This window comes from Furipterus horrens, unplaced genomic scaffold, assembly GCF_987537825.1.
Source record: "Furipterus horrens unplaced genomic scaffold, mFurHor1.1.pri manual_scaffold_5, whole genome shotgun sequence".
In the NCBI taxonomy this organism is placed as follows: Eukaryota; Metazoa; Chordata; class Mammalia; order Chiroptera; family Furipteridae; genus Furipterus; species Furipterus horrens.
This window is the reverse complement of record NW_028327175.1, coordinates 127,387,463-127,399,976: the sequence shown is the minus strand read 5'-3', so window position 1 is coordinate 127,399,976 and position 12,514 is coordinate 127,387,463. Positions and strand designations below refer to the sequence as shown.

At 46.1% G+C, this 12,514-nt stretch overlaps 1 protein-coding gene across 8 annotated transcripts in view; it reads left to right on the top strand.

Annotated features, from left to right (window-relative positions):
* The first annotated feature begins 4,402 nt into the window (after nt 1–4,402).
* SCNN1B (sodium channel epithelial 1 subunit beta) overlaps nt 4,403–12,514 on the top strand; it is a 69,730-nt gene continuing 61,618 nt past the window's right edge. For 3 of the 8 annotated variants that reach the window (XM_090277755.1, XM_090277759.1, XM_090277758.1), the window contains exons 1-2: nt 4,412–4,752; nt 8,651–8,734. The gene's annotated coding sequence lies outside the window, so the exon portion shown is untranslated. Of the gene's footprint in view, nt 4,753–8,650; nt 8,735–12,514 lie in introns of all 8 variants that reach the window. The other 5 variants (XM_090277760.1, XM_090277761.1, XM_090277757.1 and 2 more) reach the window with 2 other exon arrangements.

Here is a 12,514-nt window from a genome sequence, read left to right as displayed (position 1 = left end):
GGTTGGGGGTGCCTACGCTGGGCATCTGGCAGTGGGGATCACGGGGAACCAGGGTGCTCAGGCCAAGTAGGAACGGAAGTCCTGTGTGGCCAAACCTTCTGACTACTTATTTTCCAGACAATCAGGAAGTTGGATTTTAGGTATTATTTCCTCATTTTTAAACACTGGTTCAAAATTTTTTTTAAAAAACGCGTGACCCAACAAAACACTTTTAAAAACTAAGTGTCCCCCTCCCCCATCCTTCACATACCCTACTCTAGGATGACTAGTTTATAACTCTATGATTTAGCAAAATTTTTAAGAACATGAACTCCAGTTCCAGAAAGCCCTGGCTTTGTCACAGTTTGGGGATGTTTCTTGACATCTGCAAGTCTGTTTCTTTATCTGTAAAATGAGAGCAAAAGTAGAACCTACTTCATAAGTTTATTTTGGAGGAGAGTTAGCAGGTGCCTGACAAATAGTATTCATTGTAGTAATGAGGGTAGGGAGGGAGCAGCAAAGGTTCTGGGGAATATTGGGGAGAGAAAGAGGAATAACAAAAGGACGTGTATGGAGTTAGCCAGTATGCTGTGGCAGGGTAGCACCTAAGCCTAGGGTGCTGAGACTGAAGATCCAAGGTCGCACTTTTGGCCCAGATAAAGGATTCTGCCAACAAGCCAGAGACCCAGTGTCCCAGGGCCTCCAGACCTGCAGATGGCACTGCACTCCGATGAGAGTCCTTATCTCAGGGTGGGCACAGGTCCCAAGACAGGGCTTCCCTTTCTGTACTTAAGTACCACAGTTATCAGTCTGAGCCTAACTGTAGGACTTAATATCTGTGCTGGTTGTATTTTATCTTATCAGTTTGGAACCTGACATTCCAGACTGTCAAGATTCTATAATCAATGTATTAACCATCTCGCTGAGTGTCTTTTTGGTAGTTTGGATAAAATTTTTGCCAGGATCTCTTAAGTGTCTTTTGGTTGCAAGCAACAGAAACCCCAACCCAAGATAGCTTAGCAAAAAAATAATTGATAGTCTCGTGCACCCAAAATGTCCAGGGGTAGGGCTGGTTTCAGGTATGGCTTGATGTAGGTCAAATGATGAAACCAGGACATAGTTTCTCTCTGTCATCTTTCTGGATGGGATCCATCTTCATACATCCTCTTCCCAGCTGCAGCTCCACTCCCAAACAGCTCCAAAGCAGGTGGGACTTCTAAAGAGCTTAAAGAAAACGTCCTGAGAAAACAACCCTGTACGGTTTCACTGACTATGGTTAGCTTGACTTGGGTCATGTTCCTTCCCTTGAACCAATATCCTGACAGTAATATAATGTGCTGATTTCTAGGCCAGGGTGATATCAACCCCGAACATTGGGTAATGGTAAATGAAATCAACATCCCAGGATCAATATATGGACTAGGTGTAAGAAAGGAGTGGAGACTTCAGAACTAAATCAGGTGCAGTTACCTGAAGTAGAATGAATAGATGTTCAGTGCCCCTCTCCTTATAAAAAAGAAAAGAATATTCACCTTATCTTTTATGCAAAGTATTATTGAAATAATGGCTATGAAGTGCAGTCTCCAACACCCCATTGATCACCGGGGCTTGCTTCCCTTCCTTTTGGCTCTTGGATCCCCTTCCATATCTCAGCATCTCCTAAAACTGCACTAACCTGATTAAAGAAGGCAGGACTGTTCTTTTACAAAGGCATATAAATATCCACTTATTGTTGGCACTGAGAGACCTCCCGAATCAGGCATGAATCTATCCATACACAAATTTGTCTAACTATGCATAATACAGCCCATGTGTTTTCATCTAGGAAAAGGTTTTTGTTTTAATTTGGCCAAATAATTCGTAGTTCTAAACACCTGGCCAAAAGTCCACGTGCACTCTCACTTACATTCTTCAGACCAGAGTTCCTACCAAAAGACTAAAAGAAGTGAGTTCAATCTGTAAGAAGCCAAGCCAACCCTGAGACAACACGTCTCTCCTTGTTCACAATTCTTTAAAATACATAGATCTTAAAATATGATGGCCTGGCATCAATCAGTCTGTACTTCCTATATATCCCCAAAACCCCAGCACCTCCAGACTGGAAATCATAGCACAAAGAAAGACATGTCATTTGTACAAAGCTGCTCACACCAACCCAGTCGCAGAGGAGATGCACCCTGATAATGTCCAACAATAGGGCCTGTCCAGGAAAATAGTGCATGAACCAAAAGGAAAACCCTCCAAAATAGCATGCATTGGGTAGACCCATATTAAATTGCCATTTTTATGGGTTAGTAATAGCCTGATGTCAAAATTTCATATGGTCACACTGGATATACTAGGACAGTGGTTTTCAAAGTGTGGTCCACAGACTCCTGTGCGTGAGGAGTGTGTCCTTCCACTATGTTTAGTTATAATTTTTTACAGTATATTAAATCCCTTATGTGGTTTAAATTTTTACTTCTAATAATTCATGCTGTAGAAATTCATCTGCTGCACTTAAGTGCACAGTTTCTGGCTTACGGCTGCCTGGATTCAAATCTCGGTTCTGATGCTTCCTAGATGTGTGACCTTGGGAAAGTTACTCAATCTCTCTATGCCCCAGTTTTGTTTTGTTTTTTCAATAAAATAGGGATAATGCTGGTACCTATCTTATAGGTTGTTTTGAATTCTAATGTAAGTGCCTCGAACAGTGGCACAGAGTAAACATTATAAAAGTGTTTGCTGCCCTGGCTGGTGTGGCTCAGTTGTGGAGCATCATCCCATAACTGAAAGGCTGTGGATTTGATTCCCAGTCAGAGCACATAACTAGGTTGCAGGTTCGATCCCTGGTTTGGGTGTGTACAATCCCCAGTCTAATTGTGTATGGGAGGCAACCAATAGATGCTTCTCTCTCACTTTGATGTTTCTCTCTCTCCCTTTCTCTCACCCTTCCTCTCTCTCTAAAAGCAATGAAAAAAAAAAAAAAGCCCTTGGGTGGGGATTTCTTTTTTAAGTGTTTGCTCTTGTTATTTCAACCTCCCGCATTTTTCAGTCATGATTTTGAAGTCTTTGAACATCCATATACATAGATGGAATATGTTTCTTGTTCAGTGTTGTATAGTATTCCATCAAATAACCATATTTTATTATTTCTCTACTAAAAATAATAACTATAATAAACTTCTTTCTATTGTACTTGTAGTGATCCATACATTTATAGTACCAAAAAAATCTTGGTTGACTAATTTTCTCCAGCAGGGCTCAGCCTTCCACAGGCTCGGTGTCTGTGGTAGACAGAATAATGACCCCTCCACACACACCATGTTTATGTCCTCATTTCCCAAAACCTGTAATATGTTAAGTTACATGGCAAAGGAGAATTAAGATTTCATGCAGACAGAACTAAGGTTGGTTATCAGTTAACCTAGAAATGGAGAGGTTATCTGGGTTATCTGGGTAAGCCAAATGCAAGCTCAGGGTCTTTTTAAGTGGAAGAGCAAGGCAAAAGAGAGAGAAGCAGAGAGATGGCATGTGAGAAAAACTTGGCACAATATTGCTCACTCTTAAGATAAAAGAAGGGGCCACAAGCCAAGGAATGTGGGCGGTATCTAGAAGCTGGAAAAGGCAAAGAAGTATATTCTCTCCTAGAGCCTCCAGAAGGAACACAGTCCTTCCTACCATTTCTTGATTTTAGTAGTGTCAGACTTCTGCCCTCCAGAACTGGAAGATAACAAATTTGTGCATATTAAGCCAGTATACTTGTTGTCATTTGTAAACAGCAACAAGTGAAAAGAAACAATCTCTCAATGGCAGAATGGAGAAGGCTAACATTTGGGGTTTGCTGTACATGTGGAACATGAAAGCCCATGTGTTACAGATATTGGCAGAAAAGGGACTGAAATGATAGTCCTTGGAAACTTAACCTGATGGAGAAAAGAGAGGGAAGAAGGAAGTGAGACTGAAGGAAGGGGAGGGCCCAGCAATGTTCCAAAGCTTGAGTGTATGGGAGTTGCTGGGAGGAAGCCAGAGGCCAACCACCAGGTAAGCTGTTTGAATTCCTAATGCAGAGGTGGGGCTTTCAGGGGGTGACAGAGATCTGGAAGTGACCTTGGAGGGGTGGCTGAAGCAGAGGGAGAGAAGGTCATGGGGCAAGCAGAGGTAAACCAACTTAGGGGTGGAGTGAGGCACAGAGACATTTCTGGAGAAATCAGCTGTAGAAGCCCGTTTTCCTAAGATCCCCAGCTCTCAAAGAACAATCTGTGCTGGGGTGGGGGGTGGGGGTGTATGTGATGGGTGCGCAGTTGCACAGGTAAGTGTGTTCAGGTATACCTCCAGGTAAGTTGGAGTGTTGTAGGTGGCATGTAATGAGCGGCAGGGGACTGTGGGGGCGGTGGTGTGTCTGGGGGAGACGCGGATGAGGGGTCCCCTGCGCGCATAGTTGTGGCACGTGTGGGTGTGATGTGGGAAGGAGAGTGGGGATGAGTGCGTTGCCAGTACAGCGCGGAGTGTTGGGTGTGCGTGTAACTGAGCGTGTGCGACCCAAGTTTGGTGGGGATGAAGGGAAGAAAGAGGGACCTAGGGCTGTGGCTGAGGAGCCAAGCCGGTGAGGGAGGCCCGGCCTTGAACACCACCACGCTCCGCCCACGGGCTCTCCCGGGCTTCCCCGCCCCTTCTCCTACTCTCTCTCCTCCCCTGTCGCCGAGCTTCCAGCTCTAACTGCACAACCACTTCGCCGCTGCCGCCGTCTCCAGGTTGCGCGTCCTGGCCACTGTGAGCTGCCGAGTGAAGCAGGTATGACAGCGACTCCCGGCGAGCACAGGAGTGGTCCCTGGCCCTGCGCACCTGCGGCTACCGCCCTCCGCTGTCCCAGCCTCAGTTTCTCAGCCGGGGGCGCTCGGGCACTGCGGGGACCCAGCCTCAGGGTGCCGGGGTGTACTGCGGGGGGAGACGAGACCCTGGAGTGTGGGGCAAGGGAAGCGGCGAGTCCCAGGAGCGTCTGGGGAGGCAGAGAGGGAGGAGGGGCACGGTCACGCGTCTTTCAGGAGGATGACAACGGCCACACGCGAAGCACAGCATTTTGTTGGAATGAATTGACTTCACCACGTAGCATTCCTGCGGGTGGCCTTGGCCACTGCACTGAAGGGAGCACTGAGGGTCAGAGGGTGGACAAGCATCCCCGGACCCCAGCTTTAACCCACGGAGTCGGGCGCCGGAGCCTACCTGTGAGCCTCCTTCAGGGGAGATGCGGATGTGTTCTCTGAGCGCCCCACTTAGGAGAGCTGGAGAGGAGGCCGGATCCAAACCCCTTCCTGTCTACCCCCCAGAGGGGATAGATATGTCCAGAGAATGTCATATTTTCCTTTGGCATGCTGGGATTGGGGGGTGGGGTTGGAAACAGGGAGCAGCAGCATGAAGCAGGGACCTTCCCCTTGTAGCTACTGGGCAGGGCGGGGGAACTGAAGCATGGAGAGGTTTAGGTAGGGGCCAGCAGAGCTTCTCCCATCCATAAGAAACACAACAGTAGGCCCACCCCGTCTCCACCAGGCGACCCTCAGGGTGAGAGGGCTGTGTGAAGGCTCCCCCGGGCATAGGCATCCCTGTGGCCCTAACAACATGACATCCAGAAGTGACCCAACCTTCCTACCTACCGACTGTAATCCCATGAGGAACATGTGGATCAATCCATGCTCCTTTGTTTATCACCTTCCAACCCCTGCCCTCCCTGCCCTCCAAAGGTAACCACCTCCATAATTTGTTCCTTCTAGACCTTTCCTACTTCCACAGAAAGCATGTGAATTGTATAGTAATGTTGTGGGCAGAAATGACCTAATCCATCCATATTATTTGGCCACTTGGCTTTCCCTTCCCCCAGTTATCATTTCCTTTAGAGTTATCTACATTGCTGTGTATAAATCTAGCTTGTTTATTTTAACTGCTGCATAGGTTTCCACCCTGGCTGTGCCTCCTGATGCACTCTAAGGTCTAAAAATGGGGGGACTGGTTTTTATTTCAGCCTTCTTGTGTAATTGATGCCTCTGCGTTAAGTAAGAGTTCTTTGCTTTTTGTCCTAAACTAACATCACAAGATCTGAATTTGGGGGAAAAATCTCATCTGAATTGCACACAGATATGTATGTATACATGCATATACACATGCACACATGTGCACCCAGACCTACACACAAACACATGTACATGTTCATACCTGTGTCCACTAAACACACACATGCACAGGTGCACATACACATGCCTCTATGCTGTCTGGCCATGGACAAGGACAAACACAATACCATCTCTAACTGTGATCCCTGCTGAGCCCAAAGGCCTGAGACAGCCAGGCCATAAGCTCAGTCTGTCCAGACCCCAGTGAGCAGAGTTCCCATAAGCAATCGCATCCTGGCTTTCTCTCTAGATGCTCCCCATGTTATCCCCACCCTCCAAGAGGAGACCGAGGAGTTAGGAAGCATGGCTCACACACAGGAGTATCCAGGGTCCCGTTGGTATATTACAGACTTCTCAGGTCCAGGCTGTGTCAGGAGAGTCTGCTTGCCTGGAGTGTGTGCCAGGACCATCAAACATTTGTTGGAATGCCTGATAACAGCCAGTAGGAGAAAAGCTGGAATCACTCTCCACTTCCTAGGGGCAATTCCCTTCCCCTGCCTGAGCCACAGTTTTCTCATCTGTAACACGGGGATGATGACAGTGGCAACCTCCCCAAACTATTGAGTGGGTCAGTGAGATAATGAAACACAGCATTTAGAGCATTGTCAGCACCCGGTGAGCAGGAAGTCTTGTCCTGGACAGGGCAGACCCAGAGATGGCCCCAAGGTGGAGTAATGCTCAGAACCACCATTTGGGACCTAGAATCCTGAGTGCTGAGTGGAACTGAGGGTGAGGATTTTGCCTGTTGAGAGCCAAGCTTAGCTCTAAATTGAGTCCAAAAGCATCAGGGCACCTACAAAGGGCCTGCTGTGTGTCTACCCCTGACCTAAGCTGCAGAAATGAAGTCAGACTAGGTCCCATCTTTGAAATACAGGAAATAGTAGAAGTCACAAAGGAGACCTGTGGGCAGCTTTTATGAGTACCATGTTTCTTTTAAAACTTTAGCCTACTCCCAAGATTTTAAAAAGTGGTAGATGTCACATAAAACTGTATTTCTGGATCCTCTTGGGAAAAGAGAATCGGAAAAGCTGACAACTCAGGGCTCAACACGTGGCTTCCCCCTTGGATGGGGCAGGCCCTCTCTCGGTTGCTGTGGCCTCCACCTGGCCCACCCCCCATTCTTAAAGAGCAGCCTGATGTCAAAGTTAACAGCATTAACGCCACAACCAGCTTCTACATCCCAGCTCTGACACGGATGAGTTGTGTGGTCTAAGGCAAATCACTTAACATTTTTGTGACTAATTTCTATATATGTAAAGTATGAGTAATAAGTAGCGTGTCTCTAAGGGTTATTTTAGGCATAAAATGATTCAACAACTCTTAGAGCAGCACCTGGTGCATGGTCAACACTATCTTAGTGTTGATGCTGATGCTGACATTGGTGGTATTAGCTGCCTGGTAATTTGTACCCCAAATTGTACTCCATATAAAATACTGTGGAAATACAAGGAAGAAAGAAGGGAGAGAGGGAAAGTAACCCTTTGAGCTCCTTCTTCAAATAAGAGGCTTCAATCTTAGATATTTTTTTCTTTCCAAGGACAGGAAGAGGTTGACATATCAAGGAAAGATACAAAGAGGAGGGAACTTCTAAAATGGGTTTTGGAGAATGAATAGGAGTTTCTCTGGAGCAGTAGAGTGAAAAAGACACACAGAGATAACAAGCTTTACAAAGTCCTGGAGGCATGACCAAGTGAAGTGTGTTTAGGAAGTGACAAGTAGTCCAAAGCAGCTTTGAGGTGAGGTATCTCAACATGTAGGGAGAAGTGGAAGATGAGTCTGGTGAGACAGAAGGGATCATAATTGGGCTTGTGGCAGGAAAAGGGATACACATTTCCTGTGTAACTGTTCTGTGCAGTTGCTGTTATAATCACCACCCCTGTAGTCCTCATATGCCCCCTGGGAATCAGGTTTTGTGATTCCCCCATTATGAGTAGGACACTTCCTAAGAGCTCACACAGTGGGTCAGTGGCAAAGCCGGGGTCAGACCCCAGATCTGCCTGATTCTAAAGCCTGGCCTCCCTCTTTGAACCTCAGTTTTCTCATTGTACATTGGAGACAGGACTAGTAACACCTGCTGCAGAGGTTTGTTGTGAGGATTAGTTGAGAGAATAAGCACACAGCCATTAGCACAGTCCCTGGCACCTAGCGGTTGCTGTTGTTGTCTTGACTGGAATGTGGCCTCTCAGCCTAACTCACACCACTGCTCAACCTCAGACAGGGAAGAGGGGCGCAGAGAGTGAGTGACCTGGGCCAGAGGGTCTCTAAGTCTGGCCCCTGGTTCAGCAGCCTTAGCATCACCTGGAGCTTGTTAGAAACGCAGATTCTCTTACCCACCCTAGACCTACTAAGTCAGAAGTTTCGGGGGCGGGGGCAGCAACCTGTCCTTTAACCAGCCGTCCAGGTGGTTCTCAGGCTTGCTAAAATTTTGGAATCACTGCCTAGAGGACTTTCTTCAAATGAGATCGCCTGCAGCCAGCTGCAGCCACCCCCCTGGAAGGGTGGGTTGATCGTGAGAATTTTGTCCTCAGCAAAGACCAAAGATGGAAGGGACATCCTAAGACAAGACCCATGACGCTCTGCTCTGGAGGCTGGACAGAAGCATTTCTTTACAGGTAGGAAAGTCGCAGAGGGTCTCTTGGAGGACCAGGGTTTTCATTCTTTAGAAGCTGTTCTCCTTCCTAGTCTTGCGGCCTCTAGTTTGCCTGCCTTGAGGGCCTGGGGCAAGATTTCATTTTCAGAGGAACTGTTTCTGGATGAAGGACATCCCAGGTAGCTGAGGACTTGTCACCCTCATAAAAAGCTTGTTATTGGATGCTCTCTATGCCTGGGGGCCTGTGTGGGCAGGCTCTTCCCCCCTTGATTCCCATGAGAATTTGTGTCCAGGCAAGTCCTGGGCAGTGGGAATGATCGATCCCATTACTCTGCACTGAGGACCATTAGGAGGTCCCAGGTCAAGTGATAAGGAGCTAAGTCCAGGTTGAGGAGAGTTACGACATGCCAGAGGACCTTCTATGGAGAAGGAGCCTCAGCCCCTTCAAAGCATTGATCAGGAGTGAGGAGGCAATGCAGCCTAATGAGTAAAAGGAATTGGTAGCTCTTGCCCTAACTGATGTGGCTCAGTTGATTGGGCATCATCCTGCAAAGTGAAAGGTCAGGGCACATTCCTGGGTTGCAGGCTTGTGTTCCCCCTCCACCCTGCTAGTTCATGTCCCCACCCCTCCCCTAGGAGAGGCAACCGATCAATGTGTCTCTCACATCAATGTTTCTCTCCCTCTCTTTATCCCCTCCCTCTAAAAAGAAAATAAATAAAATCTTTTTTTAAAAAAGAAAAGAAAGCAGAAGCTCTTTATGAAAGTACATATCCCAGATGTACTGTTAAAGCAAAAATACAAGGTATTGAACAGTGTTTAGTATTATGCTATGTGTCTGTGTGTGTTTTGAAAAAGGCTAGATAGGCATATATAATACATATATTTGTATATGCACATTAAAGTCACCCTGGAAGCTGGTGAGAGTGGTTGACTTTGGGGAGGGAAGTTAATGATATTAAGTGAGAAGAAGGATGACTTTTTATTGCCAGAATTTGGTATTCTTTAGATAGTTTTCATCCATATGTTCCTTATATTGTAATTATATCACACACATCTTCTTCCACCTTATTCAAAACAAGCATAAATTTAGAAATAAGGCTAATCTGCCCCCCTTGACCACTGTGCAAATTACATATTATGTTTTCAAATAAAATATAAAGTAAGTTTTTTAAAAAGGGAGTACTTTGATCACAAATTTAAAAACATTGTATGATTCCACTTAAATGAGGGACCTAGACTAGGCAAATTTCAGAGAAACATAAAGTAGAATAGAGGTTACCAGCGGCTAGGGTAGGGGACAATTAGGAGTTTGTATTTAATGTGTATAGCTTTTCATTCTGTTTGGGAAGATGAAAAAGTTTTGGAGATGGATGATGGTGATGGTTGCACAACAATGTAAATGTATTTAATTCACTGAAAAGTACACTTACAAATGGTTTAAATGGTAAATTTTATGTTGTATCTTTTGCCACAATGAAAACATTTAGGAATGACAAAAAAAAATAGGAGCTTTGATACCAGATTGTTTGTGTTCTAGCCCCTAGTTCTGCCATTGCTTAGCTGTGCGTACTTCTCTAAGCCACAGTCTTCCCACCAGCAAACAGGGCTGTCAGAGAGCCTGGCTCACAGGAGTCCTACAAGGGTTAAGCAACTTTATCCATATGTTGCTGGGATTATTATAGGTCAGGATTAGGATAGCAGGGAGGCTAGAACAGTCACTGGACCGAATATTAAGACCAGCAGATTAAGATGCAATGAGTGTCTAAGGGGGTTGTAAAAGCATCGTCTATATTTTCATATCACTTTGTATTTGCAAAATTTAAAAATTATCTGTTTCTATAAAGGACCCATGGACATAGACAGCAGGGTGGGAATTGACTGTGGAGAAGGGGTGGGCTGGGACAAGGAGCAATGGGGGAAAAAGTGGGACAACTGTAATAGAAAAACAAAAAATAAATTTTTAAAAATTATGTGTTTCCAAATGTAAATTACAAAATGTAGTGTTAGACAAAATTTTCTTGGCTGTTGGAAATACACAAAAGGGGCAGCAATTCTTAACCTGAGGCCTGCTAACCTACAGAGTAACTTGAATCCTGGCTTTGTCACTTACTAGCTGTGTGACCTCAGGCAAATTACTTAACCTCTCTGTGTGTCTGTTTTTGTTTTTGTTTTTCATTTGTAAACTCCAGATGACACAAACTCTCACCTCATTAGGGTGTTATAAGAAGTAAATGTGTCAAGTACTTAGAACAGTACCTAGCACACAGTAAGTCCTAAATAAATGTTTATTAAATTAACTTGAAATAAGCCTGAAAGTCTTAGCAATTTTGTTTTGTTTTTTTTAAAGGAATTCATTTTTTATAGTAAGGAAACAGTGTTCTAGCCAAGACATAGTCATGGGGCCAAGCTGAACCTGGAGGAGTTCCCTGGGGCGGGTTTACTGACAGGTAGCTTGGGGAGACTGAAGTAAGATAAGGGTTGCCCAGCTGAAGGGGGGGCAGTAAGAGATTAAGGCCGTGAGGGGATCAGGGACTTGCCCAGGAGGTCACACATTTACAACAACAGAACGTGAATTAAGCCCCCACTTACTCCTCCTCCCCTGTGCCTCTCTAACTGAGGATTTGGAGGCTGGGGATCATGGGCCAGTGACTTGCAGACCTCCAGGACAATGGAGGCAGCCTTGCTTCCTCCTGATGTTCTGGGAAGCTCACTCCCAAGCCAAGGTCTTGAAGGAGAACTAAGATCCAGGAAGCCAGGTACACCCCCCTTCAGGAGTTACATTTGATCTGGCTCCATTAAGGACCTTAAGCAGAGGCTGGGCAACCACCTCCCAAAATGAGCTCCCCCACCACCACAAGCTGATTCCTGAAATTCCACTGTGGATCTTATGCCCTCTGTCTGTGTGAAGTTTGTTGATTTTCCTGGTTGAGAGGCACCACCCTCAACTTAGAAGAGATCACCTTTGTCCTTTCTCAGTGGTTTGCAAGGGAATGAAAAGAATTTGGATTTGGGGAGTTTGGTCAGTGAGAGAGGTCCCAGAGAACCTTCAGGGTCTGAGGCTGTGGACTTGAGGGCTCCTTTGAAGAACTGTTTTAGACATTGGGGGGATGCAAAATGTTTAGAAGTGTACCTGGCACAGGGTCGGTGCTCCCTAATGGAAGAAGAGGCCATTTACTGGGCCAGTGGGTCCCTCAAAGCATTGCTGTCAAGGTTAGGATTCAAATCCTCCCAGATTCCATAATTTTCCTCAGACAGGCAGTTTCTGTTAACAATTAAGAGTTTGGTGCCCTGGCTGGAGTGGCTCAGTGGACTGAGTGGCCAGCCTGCAGAACGAAGGGTCACTGGTTTGATTTCCGGTCAGGGCACATGCCTGGGTTGCAGGCCAGGTCCCCAGTTGAGGGCGTGTAAGAGGCAACCAATCGATGTTTCTCTCACTGTTTCTCTTCTTCTCTTTCTCCCTCCCTTCCCCTCTCTAAAAATAAGCAAATAAATAAAACAATTTTTTAAAGAGTTTGGGAGTCAGACAGGCTAGAGTTGGGTGCAAGAACCTGAACCTCTGAGCCCCAGTCGTGGCCTGCGGACTGGGACAATGATTGTACCTCCCTGGAGTGCCTGGTGCGGTGTCAGCAAACTCATGGCACACCACCTGAGCTCAGTGACTGCAGGTCCCACCCTTCCCACCACTCTGATTAACTCCAGAAATACTGCTTTGTTCTTGCCCTGCTAAGAGAAAGGATTGAGGGTGGGGTGATGGGAGGAGAGGCCTGGGGCTGAAAGACAAAAACATCTTCACCTGTAGAA